At 45.6% G+C, this 19,635-nt stretch overlaps 1 long non-coding RNA gene across 1 annotated transcript; it reads left to right on the top strand.

Moving 5' to 3' along the window:
* Positions 1 to 1,173: 1,173 nt before the first annotated feature.
* Positions 1,174 to 3,425, top strand: LOC105888239. The gene is made up of 3 exons (XR_001161806.2): positions 1,174 to 1,256; positions 2,416 to 2,517; positions 3,366 to 3,425. It is a non-coding gene; the product is annotated as an uncharacterized LOC105888239 (long non-coding RNA).
* Positions 3,426 to 19,635: the final 16,210 nt, after the last annotated feature.

Raw genomic sequence — 19,635 nt, 5'->3', positions numbered from 1 at the left:
TTAAAAAACTTGCCGAAAGTGACCCACAGGCTAAGTGGTAAGGCCTGGATGCAAACGGGATGTAGGGACCCAGAGCCTGGGCGGTCCCCAGAGTGCTGGTTACTGCATGCATCACGGTCTCGTTATCCTTGGTGTCATTGTGCTGGCTGTTATCTCAGTGATTTATCCACTCCTCATAAGCCCGACACCAGGGTCTGAGACAAATTAGCAAGTAGGAGAAGTTATGTTTGCTCGTCCTGCATAGCCCCTGACTCAGGCAGCTTGGCACTCCGGAAGAGGGCCCTGAGATGCTAAGTAAACAGCATGGATAGAGCACAGCTTCCATGTCTGTTGTCTAAATCCCTGCATTTGTAGAAAAGATGATCTTGGACCTTGTCTGTTCCTGTACATAAGATAAGGTCTGACGGGATTATTGATGATGCCTCTGTAATCTACAGAGGGTCCCCAAAAACGTATACACATTTTAAGAAAGGAAAAAACTATAAATTGTAATACTCAATATGTATTGATAACAAAAAATGAATACAAGCCACATCTGAGCAACTCAATTTTTCTTTTTTCTTGAGACAGAGTCTTGCTATGTCGCCCTCTGTAGAGTGCTGTGATGTCACAGCTCACAGCAACCTCAAACTCTTGGGCTTAAGCGATTCTCTTGCCTCAGCCTTCTGAGTAGCTGGGACTACAGGTGCCCGCCACAATGCCCGGCTACTTTTGGTTGCAGTTGTCGTTGTTTAGCAGGCTGGGGCCAGGCTCAAACCCCCTACGTTTGGTGTATGTGGTCGGCACCCTACTCAGTGAGCTACGGGCACTGAGCCAAGCAACTCTTTAAATTGTAGTAGTCAAATGTGACTTGAGTATTACAAATTTAACAAAGTTTTTCCTTTCTTAAAATGTGCATACCTTTTTTGAGCACCTTTTGTATAACTAGATGTACCCTTCCCCCAAACCTTGGTGAGATTTTGCTCTAATGTAACTTGAGAGCGCACACACACACACACACACACACACACGGGTCCCACCTGCTGAGTGGGCTGAAGGGCTACTTTGGAGCAGCCTTAACAGAAACAGACTCCTCCTGAGTTGCAATTCTCAGTAAGATCTGCTGAAAACTTAACTTTAATTCTTTAAAAGCTTGTTTTTCTTTAGTCCACAAGGGTGAATCCATAATCTCAGTCTTAGTTGGAGTCTAACAGGAGGAGAAATGCAACACAAATTTTACAAACTTTAAACTTGGAAGCATCCTCAATCTAAAAGTGGTAAGCAATTCAGGGCCCTGGAGGCCTTAGCATGAAACTGAGCAGTCTCCATTCATCTTCCAGCAGAACTTGGTCAGACCTTTGTTGTGTGTTTTCTCTGTGGACCCCACAGGGCTTTAGGAGAGTGGGTTTCAGGGAGCGTAGACACCAGCAATTATAGCACAGGCTGCGGGGAGCCCAGGGAGGCCTCAGGCCTGGTGAACTTTTGTAACTGTTTCCACAAATGGGAATGCACTTGCAGAGAACTGGCAAATGGGCAGCAGGCTTTGGAAGTACTCAAAGCTGCTTTCTTCCTTTACTGATTTTCCTGCGGTCTGTTCTGCAGTTGAGTAAATACACACTCACACACCAGACACACCAGAGTCACACTGACATGCACAGAGACTCAGGCAGACATCCTGACATGCTATCTCTCCACGCAGATTTGTCCGTGCAGGAGCCAGGAAAGAAGCACACAGGCGTGCATATGCAGACCTGCAAACACCCCAAGCTTCATGCAGAGTTATTTGTTCTTTGACTTGACAGATATGCATCAGCCAGTATTCTGTGTGTGGGGTGAGAGGGGAGGGAGAAAGACACAAAAAGGAATGAAACAGTCAAGGTTCTTGCACTCATGGAACTCACATTCTGTTGGAAAGGCAGATAAAAAAACCCCCAAAAACTATTGGGCGGTGCCTGTGGCTCAGTGAGTAGGGTGCCGGCCCCATATACCGAGGGTGGTGGCTTCAAACCCAGCTCTGGCCAAACTGCAACAAAAAAATAGCCAGGCATTGTGGCAGGCGCCTGTAGTCCCAGCTATTTGAGAGGCGGAGGCAAGAGAATCACCTAAGCCCAGGAGTTGGAGGTTGCTGTGAGCTGTGTGACGCCATGACACTTTACTGAGGGCAATAAAATGAGACTCTCTCTCTAAAAAAATATTTAAAAAAATCTATCTATTCACATATAGCGTGCTGGGTAGCCATGTGGATTATAGAGAACAGGTTGGGGAATGGAGACAGATCAAGTGGCTTAGGGAGGCCAGGATGCTATGGCAGGAGTTGAGCAGAGGCTAAATAAAGTGAGGAGGGGCCACATAGGCATTTAGAGGAGGGCACTGCAGGTGGAGGGAACAGCCAGTGCAAAGGCCCTGGGGCAAGACTGTGTTAAATGTGTTCTCCAGTGACAGCATGGAAATCAGTTTGGCTAGCCCAGAGCAAGCCAGAGAGTGGGCAGAAGGAACCAAGAATGCAAAGGTAGCCACAGTTGGAACGTTTGGACCATGGTAAGAACTCTGTATTTTATTGTATGAGAGATTGGAGCTGTCAGGGATGTACCCCACACTGATGTGTCAACAGACACATGTGGACACAGGCATGGCAGTACCCACCCACAGCACACAGGTCAATGAACACACAAATATAAACACAGGCATCTGGGGTCACAGCTATGTACACAAATGTGCACAGACATGGCCACAGGTGGCACCCTTTGTTTTAATTACTTTCAAACAGAGATTCTCTTTTCAAAACAGAAGTGTCAATATCAATTTCATGGTTACTGTTGATAAAACACGGGGAGTTGATAGGATGACCAAGTAACACAAATAAGGAAAAAATTTTCCTTCTAAGGAAACAGATTGTGTTTCCCCGAGGACAGTACACGGAGAGCCAGCTAGGTGTCTTGGGACGGGATTCTAGTCCTAGTGATCTCTCTAGTTCACTGAGGGCTCTCTCAGTTATCCCCAGGCAGTAACTATTTGTGGGGTGGGTGCAGAAAGGCATTGTTCCAAGCCCTGAGAGTTTTCGCTTCAAATTTAAAGCAGGCAGAATGATCCTTTAAAAATAAAGTCTGATCATGTCCTTCTTCTGACCAAATCCTTAGAGATTCCATCTTAGATAGAAAGAGAAGCAATGTTCTCACAACCATCTCCTCCCCACCTCCTGTGCACTCCTTGGTCCAGCCATACTGACCTCCTCACTGCCCTTCCCAACCTGGTCATGACCCCCTTCAAGTCCTTCACACCAGCCGTTCCATTGGCCAAGGAGCTTTAACTCTGGACAGTGCCCTTCCTTGCTTGGTTCCCTCAGCTCCTCTTCCATTCCGTGGGTATTCCTTCTCTCTGTCTTGCAGAAGGCATTCATGAGGTGGTGGAGGCAATTACAACTCTAGAGCAGTGATTTTCAACCAGTGTGCCGTGAGAGGACCTTAGATGTGACATGAAAAATTTTAAAGGTAATTAAATTATTTTTGAAAGATGTTCAAAGCACAGTAAATATATTCTTATTTTTATTTTTTTGATCAATATAATTTAAGTGTGCTATGGAAGTTTAACTATAGGTTAAAGTGTGCTGTGAGATAAAAAAGGTTGAAATAGACTGCTCTAGAGCCATGCTGTGTATATGATAGCTACTAGCCACAGTGATTCTTAAGTTTAAATTTAAATAAGTTAGGCCAGATACTTTGGCTCACACTTATAATGTCGGCACTTTGGGAGGCCTAGATGGGAGAATTGGTGGAGGCTAGAAGTTTGAGTTAGAGTTATAAGTTTGAGCTAGAAGTTTCCCAGCTGGGAAATATAGCGAGACCCCATCTCTACAAAAAAAGGAAAATTAACTGCACACGGCATGCGCCTGTAGTCTCAGCTCCTCGTGTAGCTGAGCTGGGAGGAACCCATGAGCCAGGGAGTCTGAGGCTGCAGTGGGCTATGATCCTGTGTGACAGAGCAAGACTGTGTCTCTAAAAAAAGTTTTTTAAAATTTAAATGAGTTAAAATGAAATGAAATATTCCTCTGTCATTGAAACAGTTACATTTTAAGGGCTCAATGGCCACATATGACTGGTGGCTACCATATAGGTCAGCTCAGATACAGGACAGTTCTGGCATCCCAGCTACTGTTGCTTGGCACACGTTAGGGTTTCGAGGAGTTTTGCTGAAGAGTTATTTGTAAATGTCCCTTCCTCAAAGACCACCACAGCACAGTCCCCAGAGCTCGATGAGGATTGCCCACAGGTCCAGGAAGCCTCCCAGGTCCTGCCCATGACGTCTATCAATAAAGCTCCCATCACAGTGGGCTGCCATGGTCTCCTCATGGCCACGAAGTCCCTACTCTTTTCATGGGTGGGTGCGCTGGGAGGCATGTTAGTGTCCTACAGCAAATGATCACAAATTTGATGTCTTTTTTATTTTTAATGTGGTGTCTTAAAACAAGAGAAACGCATTCTCTTACAGTTTTGGAGACTAGAAGTCTAAAATCAAGTCTTTCCTTGCATCTTCGAGCTTCTGTCTGGTGGCCCTGGGCCTTCCTTGGCTCAGGGCAGCCTCATTCTGTTTGTCTCTCTTTTTTTTAAATTATTAAATTAATCAGCTATACTTTTTTAAAATTAATTTTTAATTAAAATCATAATGTATACATTTATGGGGTCCAATGTGATGATTTGATATACAATGTGGAACGCTTAAATCAAACTGATTAATATTGCCATCACCTCACTTATTTTTTGTGGTAAGACATTTAAAATTTACTTTTAGTTGTTTTGAGTTAGTTAATACACCCTTGCATATGCACATTAGGTGAGATCCCACCCATTGCCCTCCCCCTTCTCCCTCTCCTCTCCTTCCTCACTCCTCTCTCTTGCTAGACTGTATTTGTGTTTTATCATTCATATGAGTGTATAAGTGTTTATATATTGGTTTTATGATAGTATTGAGTATGTTGGATACTTTTTCCCCCCATTCTTGAGATACTTTACTAAGAAGAATGTGTTTCAACTCCATCCAGGTTAATACAAAAGATGTAAAGTCTCTATCTTTTTTATGGCTGAGTAGTATTCCACAGTATACATATACCACAACTTGCTGATCCATTCGTGGGTTGATGGGCATTTGGGCTGCTTCCACAAGTTGGCAATTATGAATTGGGCTGCAATAAACATTCTGGTGCAAATGTCTTTGTGGCAAAGTGATTTTTGTTCTTCTGGGTGCCTCCTTCTTCATATGGCCTCATTCTCTATGTGTGTCTCTGCTGGAGTTAGAACTTACCTATCCTAAAATCTGGGATGATTTTATCTCCAGATCTATGCCTATAAATACCCTATTTCCAAATAAGTTCACATTCACAGGCGCAAGGTTGGTACTTAAACATGTCTTTTGGGGGACACAATTTGATTCATAGTAGAAAGCAGCTTGGAGTGGCTGGCCCAGATGTAGCTCTGCAGGACGCAGCTGAGCGAGTCGCCCCAGTAGTCCTCCTGGCTGAGGCCTTAGAGCCGTGTTCTCCAAACTTTTTTATCTCACGGCACCCTTGACCCTCCCTATAGTTAAACTTGTACAGCACAGTTAAATTATGTTAATCAATAAAAAGAGTTAAAAAAAAAAAGGATATACTTACTGTGCTTTGGATTTCTTTCAAAAATGATTTAGTTAATGATCTTTAAAATTTTTTGCAGTATACCTAAGATCCTCTCACAGCACACCAGTTGAAAATCACTGCTGTTAGATATTATGGCAAAGTGGCCCTGCTGTGCTCTGTCTAGACTGCTATAGACTGAATGTGTCCCCCAAATGGATACTTTGAAACCTACCATGTTTCCTTGAAAATAAGACACTGTCTTATATTTATTTTTTCTCAAGAAGACACACTAGGGCTTATTTTCAAGGGAGGTCTTATTTTTAGTAAGTATAATACAACAATCTACATTTATTCAAATACAGTTAAGTCATCTTCTTCTGGAACCTGACCTTGTTGGTGGGGCTGGCACTAGTGATGTGTGAACTCCTTTCCCCTGGCTGTTCGCACGTGTGCAATAGGATGCCTGCGACCTTGGTTACCACTCGCACACCTGTGCGAGTGTGAAGGCCTCGGAGAAAGAAGATGTAGCAGATAAAATGTATTCCAGTCTTCCTTACAGCTCCACACTGAAATCGCTAGGTCTTATTATGGGGTAGGGCTTACATTTAACAAATGCATAGAAATCCTGCTAGGCCTTATTTTTTGGGTAAGTCTTATTTCCAGGGAAACACGGTAATCCAAAGTGTCCTGGTTTGGGAGGTGTCTTTGTCCATTGGTGTTGCTGTAACTGAATGCCTGAGGCTGGGTAATACAGAAAGAAGAGAGGTTTGTTCGGCTTGTGGTTCTGCAGGCTGTGTGAGAAGCATGGCAGCCGGTGAGGACCTCCGGAAGCCTCCACTCACGGAGGAGTATCTGGGAGAGAGGGAGGAAGAGGTGCCTGGCTCTTGTTGACAACCAGCTCTTCCAGGGAGCTCTCTTGGTAACTAACGGAGCAAGAACTCACTCACTACAGTGATGAGGGCACGAAGCCATTCATGAGGACCTGCCCACATGACCACAGGCTCCCCGTTAGGCCCCGTCCCCAACACTGGGGATCAAATTTCCATAGCAGTTTTGGAGGGTTAAATATCCAAACTGGAGCAGGAGGTGATTAAGTCTTGAGGACGGAGCCCTGGTGAATGGGATTAGCGTCCTTATAAAGAAGGCTCTAGGGAGCTGCTGTCCCCTTCTGCTCTGTGAGACACAGTAACGGGACAGTCATCCATGAAGCAGGAAGCAGGCCAACACCTGGCAGGAATCTGCGGATACCTGGATCTTGGCCTTTCCAGCTTCTTCTAGAAGCGTGACAAAGTCTGTTGTTTCCTTGCCCCCTGGTACAGGGTATTCTATTATAGGAGTGGTTCTCAACCTTCCTAATGCTACAATGTATTTTCATTGTTACAAAGGGGTCGTGACCCACAGTGTTATAGCCTCCTAGGTGGCCTTAGAGACTGACCCATAGGATTCATAAACGTAAGTTACCGTTCATGCCAGAGTTTGGGGCCCGTTTTCTCCCTAACGTTAGGTAAGGAGGGAGACAGTCAGCCCTTCTTTGCAGGGCCAGGAAGGGGTAGTAGCTGGGGTAGTGGGCCAGAGAGCCCTGTGTTCTGAGCTCCAGTTACATACAGGGCACTCTGCTGGCCCCTCACCTCACATTCTTCATTCATCCTCACACTCGCTTGAGGCTCAGAGAAGTGAGAGGCCTTGCTCAGGGTCACCCGGCTGGTGAGATGCAGACTTTGATCTCCAGTGTTTCCCAGTGAGTCTATGGAGTGGAGCCTTGTGGCCAAAGCCCTCTCTATGTCCCAGGAAGCTCTCTCCCTCTGACATCTCCCCCAGGCTTGGCCAGGCAAGGGTTAAGGCTGGCGCTCACAAGTGCTGGAGTGTCCATCACTCCCACCACGATGTGCAATGTGCGGTAAGAAACCAGCTTGCAGGAAATTGATATCAGGTGATTATTATTAGCTTGGTTATTCAGCACAGCCCTTTCTCTAAAGGTTGTGCGTTTATCAAACACTTGGTGTGTTTACCCAGTCAGCCCTACAAGGTTTTGTCCTCCTAAGAGACAGCCTGTCCCACAGGACTGCTGAGAGCGGGTGATTATAATCCTGCCCCTGCCTCCCATCGGCTCATCACAGCAGCTGCATTCAGGGCACGGCAGCGGCCTCTGGTTCCTGGTTCTCTGTGCAACGAGATTGACCTTCAGGTGCACAGAGCTGGGTTCACATCCCCAGCTTAGCTGCTGATTCACTATATTCATTCATTCAATATCTAATTTTGGAGAGTTTTTCACAGGCTAGGTACTTGAGCAATTACTTTACTTCTTTGAAACTTAATTTTCTAATTTCTCAGATATTGACAATATGTTTCTCCAAGTGTTGTGAGAATGAGTGATGTATACTCCACGGAAAGTTCCAGACAACGGCTCCCCTCCTCTTCTTGAGGTAATCTGCCTGGATCTGTTGTTATTTTCATTCACTTCACTAAGTCCTACTGTTAGAAGAAAAAAAAGCAAGTTGCAGTGCCATCCATGTTGCATAAGATCAGTTATGTAAAAGGAAAAACTCACAAAGTGTGCTTTTCCAGGCTAGACGCTTATTCTATAAATGCACAGAGAAGTGCCTGCAAAGTCAAACTCAAACAGAAACAGTGGCTTCTTCTTAGGAGGGGATGGTGTGCAGATAGGTCCGGGAGAAATTTGTGTTAATTTTTAAAAGCTGTATCATATATTACTGATATAGATAAAAATTTACTTTAAAATGAAAGTGCAAAGGCACTTTCACGGGTCAAATGAGTGTGGAAATGAAGAGAATAAAGAATAAATGAAGAATGAAGTATGACCCATTGCCTAAAAATAATTCATATAAACAGGGGCGCAAACAAATGCTTGTACATGAATATTAATAATAATACTATTTATAATAGCTAAAAAATGAAACAACCCAAACATCTGTTAATGAGAGTAATGGATCCACAAAACATGGTACATCTGTATAATGGAACATTATTCAGCTGAAGAAAGGTGAACCCTGAAAACATTATGCTAGATGAAACGTCCGTCACAAGATGTCACATATTATATGATTCCATTTATATTAAGTGTCCAGAAAAGCAAATCTATACAGAAAAAAAGCAGACTGGTGGCTACTAGGGACAAAGGGAAGGCACACCGGGGAGTGACTGCTCAGGGGTCTGGGATCTTCTTTCGGGTTGAGAAAAATGGCTTGGAAATAGAGGCGATGTTTGCACAGTACTGTGGACATACTAAATGCCTAGCTCAGGAGTTGGAGACCAGCTCGAGTGAAAGCAAGACCCTGTCTCTACTTAAAATAGGAAAATCAGCCAGGTGTTGTAGTGGGTATCTGTAGTGCCAGCTATTCAGACACTAAGCCTGGAGGATTGTGTGAGCCCAGGAGTTTGAGGTTACTGTGAGCTAGGCTGCTGACATGGCACTCTAGCCTGGGCAACAGAATGGGACTCTGTCTTGCTCTTGCTCAGGCTGGTCTTGAACTCCTGAGCTTAAAAAGTCCTCCTGCCTCGGCCTCCCAGAGTGCTAGGCTTGCAGACATGAGATTTTGGATATTTCTTATAAATAAATTCATACCATGTAGCCTTCTGTATCTGGCATACAAAGTTTTCAAAGTTCATCCATGTTGTAGCAAGACACAGTGGTTCATTCTTTTTTCTGGCTGAGTAATATTCCATTGTATAACTGCATTTTGTTTATCCAGTTACCCATTGATGTGCATTTTGCTTGTTTCTAGTTTTTGGTTATCACAAATAATGCTGCTAGGAAGATTTGTTTGTGTACAGGCTTTTGTCTGAGTACCTATTTTTGATTTTGGAGGGGTGGGGGTAGAATTGAATTGCTGGGCCATGCCATGACTCTAGGCTTAACTGTTTGAGGAGCTGCCAAACCGTCTGTGACAATGGCTGTACCATTTTGCACTCTCACCAGGAGTGTATGAAATTTCCAATTTCCTGGAGCGTCATCTTATTGGGCAACTCTTAGTACCAGTGTAAGACATGTGTGCCCCTGACTTATGTCACCCAAGGGATGAGGATGGGCCCTAAATCCAGTGACTGGTATCCTTGTCAAAAGGGAAGACATGTGGATCCAGTGGCAGGGGCTGGGAGCTACGTCAGGAAGCCATGGAATTCCCAGGACTGCTGGCACCACCAGAAGCCGGGAGAGAGCCACCCAACCGATTCATTTCTCTTGGAGCTTCCAGAAAGAGTCAGCCCTGTTGATTTCAAACTTCTTAGTGGTTCCTTGGCTCTGAATGCCCATTCTCAGCCCCGTTTCCATCTTCACACGTGGTTCCTTCTCCTCTGACAGGTCCTCGTTTACTTACCACCTGCTCATTTGGTTCTTCTCTCATCCCATGTCCGTGGCTCCTTGCCATCTGCCCAGGTGTCTCTCCTTTACACACCCTTTTATTTTCTTCACAGATCCGTCACTCTCTGCAATGACCTATTTGTTAGTTATTTGTTGATTTTTGAGATAGAGTCTCACTCTATTGTCCAGGCTAGAGTGCTGTGGCATCAGCATAACTCATAGCAACCTCAAACTCCTGGGTTGAAGTGAGCCTCCTGCCTTCACCTCCTGAGCAGCTGGGCCTACAGGTGCCCACCACCACACCTGGCTAGTTTTCCTATTTTTGGCAGAGATGGGGGTCTTGCTTTTGCTTAGGCTGGTCTCAAATTCCTGAGCTCAAGTGATCCTCCCACCTCAGTCTCCCAGAGTGCTTGGATTGCAGGCGTGGGCCATGGAGCCTGCCTCTATTTGTTACTTTCTGTTTTCTGACAGTCTCTTGCCCTAGATTGCAAGCCGCATGAGAGCAGAGTCTGGCTTGAATATTATTATTAGGCCAGCACCTGAGGCTTTAGAAGGGGAGGGACTGGGGGTTATTTGGTGAATGAATGAGAGACTCGGGACACTTCCAAACACCTGTAGGGTCACTGTTGCTCTGATCCTGCCAGGATGACATGACTTGGAGAATCTGGCCATTGACATTCTATCTGCTCAGAGGAGAGAAGAGCTTTCATGATCAACATTTCCCAACTTTTCCCTTCTCCCGGAACCTGAGCACTTATCGTAGGATCCTGGTGCAATCTTCTGGGAGTCTAGGGAGTGGGGTACATCGCCTTTGATATTGATAGCAGCAGCAAGAGAATGATATGGGGGGTGTCCAATGCACTGTCTCCCCCAGGGAAGGATTAGCCACTTTACAATAGCTTCTTTTGGTCTCTTATTTGATTTCTGTTTCTATTTTACTTATTTATTTTTTTGAGACAGGGTCTTGCTCTGTCACCTAGGCTAGAGTGCCATGGCATCATCACAGCTCACTGCATTCTCTAACTTCTGGGTTCAAGTGATCCTCCTGCCTCAGCCTTCTGACTAGCTGGGACTACAGGTGTGCACCTCCATGCTCAGTTTTTATTTTTTTTTTTTTGAGACAGTCTCACTGTGTCACCCTCAGTAGAGTGCCATAGTGTCACAGCTCACAGCAATCTCAAACTGTTGGGCTTAAATTATTCTCTTGCCTCAGCCTCCCAAGTAGCTGGAACTACAGGTGCCTGCCACAATGCCCAGCTATTTTTTGGTTGTGGTTGTCGTTGTTTGGCAGCCCTGGGCTGGATTTGAATCCACCAGCTCTGGTGTACGTGACTGGCACCCTGGCTGCTGAGCTACAGGTGTCAAGCCCATGCTCAGTTTATTTAAATTTTTTTTTTTGTAGGGACAGGATCTTGCTATGTTGCCCAGGCAGGTCTTAAACTAATGACCTTAAGCAAGCCTCCCCTTGGCCTCTTACAGTGTTGGGATAATAGGCATGAGCCACTGTGCCTGGCTTTGCTTCTCTCTCTCTTTTTTAAAAATTAAATCATAGTTGTGTACATTAATGCAATCATGGGGTACAATGTGCTGGTTTTATACACAATTTGAAATATTTTCATAAAACTAGTTAACATAGCCTTCACGGAATTTTCTTAGTTATTGTATTAAGAGATTTATATTCTACACCTAGTAAATTTAACATGTATCCTTATAAGATGCACCATAGGTATGGTCCCACCAATTACTCTCCCTCCACCCATCGTTCCCCCTCCCCTTCCCTCCCTCTCCCCTTTCCACTTCTTCTTGGGCTATAATTGGGTTATAGCTTTCATAAGAAAGCTATAAATTGGTTTCATCGTAGGGCTGAGTACATTGGATACTTTTTCTTCCATTCTTGAGATACTTTGCTAAGAAGAATATGTTCTAGCTCCATCCATGTAAACATGAAAGAGGTAAAGTCTCCATCTTTCTTTAAGGCTGAATAATATTCCATGGTGTATAGATACCATAATTTATTGATTCATTCATGGGTTGATGGGCACTTGGGCATCTTCCATGACTTAGCAATTGAAGCTTTTGATAATATCCAGCATCTATTCATGATCCAAACACTTAAGAAAATTGGTATAGAAGGCACATTTCTTAAACTTGAAGGGACATTTCTTAAACTGATAGAGGCCATCTACAGCAAAATCACAGCCAATATTGTATTGAATGGAATTAAATTGAAATCATTTCCACTCAGATCAGGAACCAGGCCAGGTTGCCCATTATCTCCACTGCTTTTTAACATTGTAATGGAAGTCTTAGCCGTCGCAATTAGGCAAGAAAAGGCTTCTCTTTTATTTAAACTGCATGTGTCAGGCATGAGTTGATCGTTGCACTGGCATGAGCTGGTGAAGGGTCAGTGACTCGGCAGCACGGGCCTGTGTCCTGGTGGGGAATTCCCAGATGAATGGAAGACCTGTGGGCATCTTGTGTGTCCTGTTGCTTTCACCCTCACGGTGACCCTGTGAGTGAAGCATTGTTGTTCTCGTGTCATACATGAGGAGCAGGGAGCTGACATTCCGTGAGTGACATCCTTTTCTTTCTTCTTTTTCCTTTATTTCTTAAAACATTCAAAAAATTAATAGATTTTATTTTTACAGCAGTTTAGTTTCTCAAAAAATTGGGTGAGAAAATACAGAAATCTCCCATATAGCTTCTGGCTCCTCCCCTATCCCCTTTGGCGATGTCCCCGCCAGACTGGTTCATGGGCACACATGGACATTGACGCAGCATTATCTATAACTCAGAGTCTGTAGTTTACGTTAGTGTACATCACTCGTGGTGGTGTGCCTTCTGTGGGTTGGGACCAAAGTGTAATTAATCCACGTGTCCAGCATTTCGGTGCCATGCAGAGTATTTTCACTGCCCTCCAAATCCCCTGTGATCTGCCTATTCATCCGTCCTTCTCCCCAAATGGTGACACCCCCTGATCTTTTCATATCTCCTAGTCTTGCCTTTTCCAGAATGTCATAGAGCTGGAATCACAGTCTGCAGCCTTTTGAGGCTGGCTTCTTTCACTTAGCAACATGCATTTAAAGTTCCTTTATGTCTTTGCAGGCTTGGTAGCTCATTTCTTTTTTAGTGTTGAGTAGTTTTTCATTGTCTGGATATACCTCAGTTTTTACACGTTCACCTAATGAAGGACATTCTGATTGCCTACAAGTTCTGGCGGTTACGAATATAATTTCTATAAACATCTGTGGGCAGGTCTTAGTGTGGACATCAATTTCCACTTCATTTGGGTGAGTATCCAGGAGCATAACTGCTGAAGCATATGCTAAGAGGGTGTTTAGTTTTGTAAGAAACTGCCAACCTGTCTCCCGGAGTGGCTTGTACCATTTTGCATCCTCTCCAGCGAGGAATGAGCATCCCGGCTGCCAGACTCCAGTGCTGTCAGCGTTCTAGAGTTTGACTATTCTAATAGCTATGAGGTTGTCTCATTGTTATTTTAGTTTGCAATTCTGTAATGACATTCTTATTTTTTGTTGTGAAAAATAGCATTCATGAGGGCCAGGCACAGTGGCTCATGCCTCCCTAGCACTCTGGGCGGCCAAGGTGGGTGGATTGCCTGAGCTTAAGAGTTTGAGACCAGCCCGAGCAAGAGTGAGACCCCTTTCTCTACTAAAAGTAGAAAAACTAGCTGGGCATCAATGCGGGTGCCTGTAGTTCCAGCTACTTGGGAGGCTGAGGCAAGAGGTTCACTTGAGCCCAAGAGTTTGAGGTTGCTGTGAGCTGTGATGATGCCACATCACCCAAGGTGACAGAGTGAGACTCTATCTTAAAAAAAAAAAATCAAAACAAACCAATAGTGGCTAGGCATCTATAGCTCAGCAGATAGGGTGCCAGCCTCATACACAGGAGCTGGTGGGTTTGAATCCAGCTTGGGCCTGCCAAACAACAATGACAACTACAACCAAAAACTAGCTGGGTATTGTGGTGGGTGCCTGTAGTCCCAGCTATTGGGAGGCTGAGGGAAGAGAATCTCTTAAACCAAAGAGTTTGAGGTTGCTGTGAGCAGTAACTGCACAAGACTCTACGGAGGGTGACATAGTGAGACTCTGTCTCAAAAACAAAGACAAAGGGAGGGAGAAGGGAGGGGGGATGGGTGGAGGTGGAGGGGGTTTGGAGGGATCACTTCTGAGGTTTATCTTATAGGGGTACAAGTGAATCTTTCTAAGAGTAGAATGTGAACGTTTTAAAACAGTAACTGAGAAAATGATAGGAAGGCTGTGTTGACCAGTTTGATGGAAGTATTTCAGATTGCATGTGAAAACCTCACACTGTACCCCAGAAGTGCATTAATGTACATAGTTACCATTCAATAAAAAAAACAACCCAATAGCAGTCATGTAGTACACTCACCCCCCTCAATGCAGTTTAGTTTTGCTTGCTTTGAACTTTAAGTAGAATCATGCTGTGTTGTATTCTTGTGTGCTTGATTCTTTTGCCCAATAAGATTAATTTATGTTGTGTCCAGTAAAAATTGCTCATTTTCTTTTTATTATTATTTTTTATTATGGTTCAGGTTAATTTGAGGGTACAAAGAATTAGGTTACAGTATTTGCATCTGTTAGGTAGAGTCCCTCTTAGAATTGTGTCCTGTGCCCAAGAGGTGTGCCATACACCCTTAGACTGTGTCCATGAAGTGGGAGCACATACACCTGCCTTCCTCCTCCCCTCTCCCCATCCCTCAACCCTCGTCCACCACCTTGAACTGATTTGAGTTTTTCTCTTCTGTGGACGTGTTTTAGATCATCTACTGGCTTCGTATTAGTACTGAGTACGTTGGATTCTTGCTTCTTCATTCTTGTGATACTTTACTAAGAAGAATGTGTTTCAATTCTATCCCGATTAGTTCAAAAGGTGTAAAGTCTCTAGATTGGTCATGTTCATAGCAGTGGGATATTTCAAGGAGTGAACATAACGTGATTTGTTTATTCAGACCACTGTGGCAGACATCAGGGTGATTCAGGCTAGTTACGGCCGCCATGCTCTTTCCACTGTATTAGGCCGTGTTGACTCCAGGTGGGGCAAAAATGACACGATTAATTTGTCCACCTAACCTCCCTCTGGGCCGTATAGTAAACACAGAACAGGGAGTATTCTAAACTCTGCCCAGCTCCATCTGGGCAGAAATGTCTGGGATAAAGCATTTAGGTTTCTCAGCTTATCCTACTAGATTTCTTTTTCTTTATGAAAAATGTCAAAACTAGCTCCAGTGAACTTTTCATGCTGAACGATAGTTACTTCTTGGTGGCATCTCGAGATCTCCTATGCAGTGTGCAGCTGTGGTCTCCGTGTTCAGGAGGCTGGCGACGTGATGGGTGGCCAGAGGTCTGAGGGTCAGTGTGATGGTGTGACGGGTGATGCGGCTCCTCTCACACAGGCGCTTTCCTGTTCGCTTGGTAAATTCTCTGGACGTCACAGCTGCATGGAGTCAGATCCTCTGAGAGCACGCTGTGGTCTGAAACTTGGATTTGCTGGTTGGGCAATAGGTTGAGGTTGGAGGAAAGGACCGAGTCAGGGTCAGCAGAAACCTCGGCAGCTTAAAGGAGGCTGGCGTTGAGAGTTGGGGCTCTGGACTTGAGCAGACCTGCATTCAAACCCACTCGTGAGACCTTGGGCGACCTCTCTGAGGATCAGCCTCCTCTGGCTGAAATGGGACCGACTCAGCCCATGCCTTCGTACTTGGAGTTCCTCCCCCGGCAGCACCAGTGCCTGAGAATGCAGGGTGGGGGGCTGTTGTGGGACAGTGGGAACTCACACTGCCCTTTTCAATCTGTTCCCAGCCTTTGTGATCTTTTTTTCTTTCTTCCCTTCAACTTGCAATTTTCTCCTTTTCAGTGGATGACATGCTAAGAGCTTTCAGAGCTAACAAATGGGCTTTGATTATGTGGCTCACCAGCAGCTCCTTTCATCTTGAGAACATCTTACAAGCTGAACCTGGTCAATACAGGGCAGCCAAGGGGTCTCTGGCAGCCGCAGCTTCCAGCGTTGGCTTCCAGAACACTGCCTGGGAGTAAGACTGAGTCTCATGAGTTCTCACACCAACCCCAGGCCCACATTCAGGGTTTGTGCATCTGCTGCGACCTTACATACATCATCTGTAATTCTCCCTTAAAGGGAAGGTAGTAAGATGACTGGCCCCATTTTATAGACAAGGAAACTGAGGCTCAGAGATTTGAAGTGACTTTCTGTGGTCACTGGGCTTCTAGGGTAGTAAGATGACTGGCCCCATTTTACAGACCAGGAAACTGAGGCTCAGAGATGTAAAGTGACTTTCAGTGGTCACTGGGCTTCTAGTTTGCTAGAAGCCCACTTTTTCCAAAAACCCACTTTCAGGTGGGTCTATGGAAAGTGATGTGAGTCTTTTAACTTTCTAGAGTCAGACAGCCTTGATGCAAACCTTGACTCTGCCCTAATTACCTGTCTTCTCAGGTTCTCCGGAAGCAGGCGCAGAGGTGGGGGTTGAGGTACAGGTGATTTTATTGAGGAGGTGGTAGATTAGCAGGTTAGAGAAGGAGCCCAGTGAGAAGGCAGGTTCAGGTGAGATTGTGGCCTTAGCCTGAACCAATGGGGAGCCCAGGAGCATAAATTACATTTCAGCATTTGTTCCGCTTTGGGGCGAGTGTGGTAGTTTCCTAGGCCAGCTGTAAGAAAACTGGGTGGCTTTAAACAGCAGAAATGTTCTATCATTGTTCTGGAGGCCAGACATCTGAACTCAGTTGTCGGCAGGGTCAATTCCTTCCGTAAACTCTAGAGGAGGAGCCTTCCTTTCCTAGGGCTGCTCATGCTCTGGGTGCACCTCAGCTTGCAGATGCACCCTCCCCATTTGTGCCCGAGTCCTCACCCGGCCATCTGTGCCTGAGTCCTCCCCCCGGCCTCCTCTGTGCTGGCTCTCTGGGTGCTCCTCAGCTTGCAGATGCACCCTCCCCATCTGTGCCTGAGTCCTCCCCCTGGCCTCCTCGGTGCTGGCACTCCGGGTGCTCCTCAGATGCACACTCCCCATCTGTGCCCGAGTTGTCACCCGGCCTCCTCTGTGCCCACATCTCTTCTTATAAGGACACTTGTCATTGGCTTTAGGACCCACCTGAATATTCCAGGATGATCTCATCTTAAGATACTTAATCACATCTGCAAAGAATCTTTTCCCCAAATAAGGTCATATCCACAGCACAGTTTCTGGATAGACACTTTTTTTTTTAGACAGAGTCTCACTGTCACGCTGGGTAGAGTACCATGGCATCATAGTTCACAGCAACCTCAAACTCTTGGGCTCAAGTGATGCTCCTGCCTCAGCCTCCCAAGTAGCTGGGATGACAGGCACTGCTACCGTGCCCACCTAGTTTTTTCTATTTTTAGTAGAGATAAGGTCTCACTCTTGCTCAGGCTGGTCTCAAACTCTTGAGCTCAAGCAATCCACCCACCTTGGCCTCCCAGAGTGCTAGGATTACAGGAGTGAGCCATCACACCGGGCCTGAGGCCTGTCTTTCTAGAGGGCACCATTCAACTCACCACCACAGAGAAATTGGGCTTTCATGCTCCCACTGTAGGCTGTGATTGCCTCAGTGTCACCCAGGGAGGATGTGAACCCCCAGGCACTACCAGCTTTCTGCTAGTGTAGACAAAGTGATCAGGTACTTCCAGACAACTGAAGAAAGGAAGTCTCAAGTACAAGCCATTGGAAGTCAAGCTCAGAGACACTGTGGGCAGATGCACAGAAATGATAAATGGGATTCCAACCACTGTTTTAGTTATCTAATCTTCAGTAAAAGACTACTCTAGAACTTAGTGTCTTAAAGCAATCATTTTATTTAGTTCCTAGATTTATTAGTCAGGAATTTTTTAGGAAGGGCTCAGCTGGGCTGTTCATCTCTGATGCCCGTGGTGAACTGGAATAATTGAGGCTGCAGGAACCAGTCCTGGGCCGGATTCTTCACCCACACGTCTGAGATATTTTTGACCTTGGGCTGTCTGGCTCTCTCTCCATGTGACTCAGGCTTCTCACTGTATTGTTCTATCTCAGGGTAGCTGAAGGTCTTCCACAGAGGCTGGCTCCTCCCAGAGTGATCATTCCAAGAGACCAGGGGCGATTTCCTCTTATGACTGTGCCTTTAAAGTCTGCTGTGTTCCCTCAGTCCAGTGAGCCCCTGAGGCCAGTGCAGCTGCACCTCCCGGTGGTGAGAGCAGTGAAGGGGATCCAGGTGGAGGGCTGACCATGGTATATGTATCACATGTGTACGGTGTTGGACCATTTTCCTGAGCCTCATCTGAGAAATGGGAGTAATAATATGGTATTCCCACAGGGATTCTTGTGAATGTAGTAAGTCCGGGAATACTCTGTCAATTCTGGCCATTAACTATGGCCATTATCACCTATTTCAGGTGTCCTCAAACTACGGCCCGCAGGCCACATGCAGCCCACCTAGGACATTTATCTGGCCTGCTGGGTGTTTTTGCCATTGCTGCCTGTCCTGCTTAGCAGCCAGCTCTTCCCAGGGCCCGCGGTCTGGCCCGCCAATGGTCTGAGGGACAGTGAACTGGTCCCCTGTTTAAAAAGTTTGGGGACCCTTGATCTATTTATTATTTTGAGACAGGTTCTCACTAAGTCTCTCTAAGACTGGGCATTGGGACGGGATGGGTCCCCTAAGGAGAATTGGGGCATTGTTGTCTGAAGGAGGGGTGAGGGGTGGTGGGCCACCCCAATCCCCCAATCCTCAGATGTCCACCACACCACAGTTCTTACTGACGGTGTGCCAGCCTTGCCGGGCTGTTGGTTGTTTTGCAAGGACCATGTTCTCCTTCTGGTCTTTGCGCCTGGAATGTCTTTCCTCCTGACTTGCCCATTGACTAATTTCTGCACGTCCTCCAGGCTCTCCATCCTTTTGAGAGTTCTCCCCGCTCGCTGCCAGGCTGAATTAAGGGAACTCTGTGTTCCTCCTTACTGCTGTCAGCCTCTCCGGGAGGCTGGGCTTTCTTCCTCTTCCTGTCTAGTCCCTAGCCAGCAGCTGGTCCGTGGTACAAGCCCAGTAAATATTGACAGAGGAAGGCCAAGTTTCCAGCCTCATTTTTGTATGACTTTGGATATTATTCCTGCTCCATGGGGGGAATTCTAGCCACAGGCGAAAAGGGCAGCTTGTACAAAAACAAAATTTTCGATTTTTTCTTTCTCAGCTGGGAAAACGTGTTGCAGACAGAGCAGTGTTGCTGAGCTGGAGGAGAGAGAGAGCTAGAGCCAGTGTGGGCCTGGGGGAGGGAGTGGGTGGGAGCTGCAAGGCTGAGGCTGGAATGTCTGGGGCACATGTGAGCTGCATGGTGTGGGCCTGAGCATTGGAGTCTTAAGTTCAAGTTCTGACTCTTTCCCTAACTAGCTGTGTGACTTTGGGTTCATCATTAATGTCTGGGAGTGTCAGTTTTCATCATCTGTAAAATGAAGATAATAGAGACAGAGGTGTTTTAGGATTAAATGAAACAGCCCATCTTGGTAGCTGCGAATTATATTTGTTCAATAAGCACATTTTTTCTTTCTTCTCCTGCTATCCTTAAATTGTCCCTGAAAAGTCCAAATAAAACAGGGATTGGCAAACCATACAGACCAAATCTAGCCCTGCTTCTGCTTTTGTTAATATTACAATATTTGTTTTATTAAAACACAATAAAGTGCATTCATTTTTAATTTTTTTTT

This window comes from Otolemur garnettii, unplaced genomic scaffold (assembly GCF_000181295.1).
Source record: "Otolemur garnettii isolate 467f Iridium unplaced genomic scaffold, OtoGar3 scaffold00232, whole genome shotgun sequence".
Taxonomy (NCBI): domain Eukaryota; kingdom Metazoa; phylum Chordata; class Mammalia; order Primates; family Galagidae; genus Otolemur; species Otolemur garnettii.
Note: the sequence above shows the minus strand (reverse complement) of the source record. Positions and strands in the feature narration are given on the sequence as shown.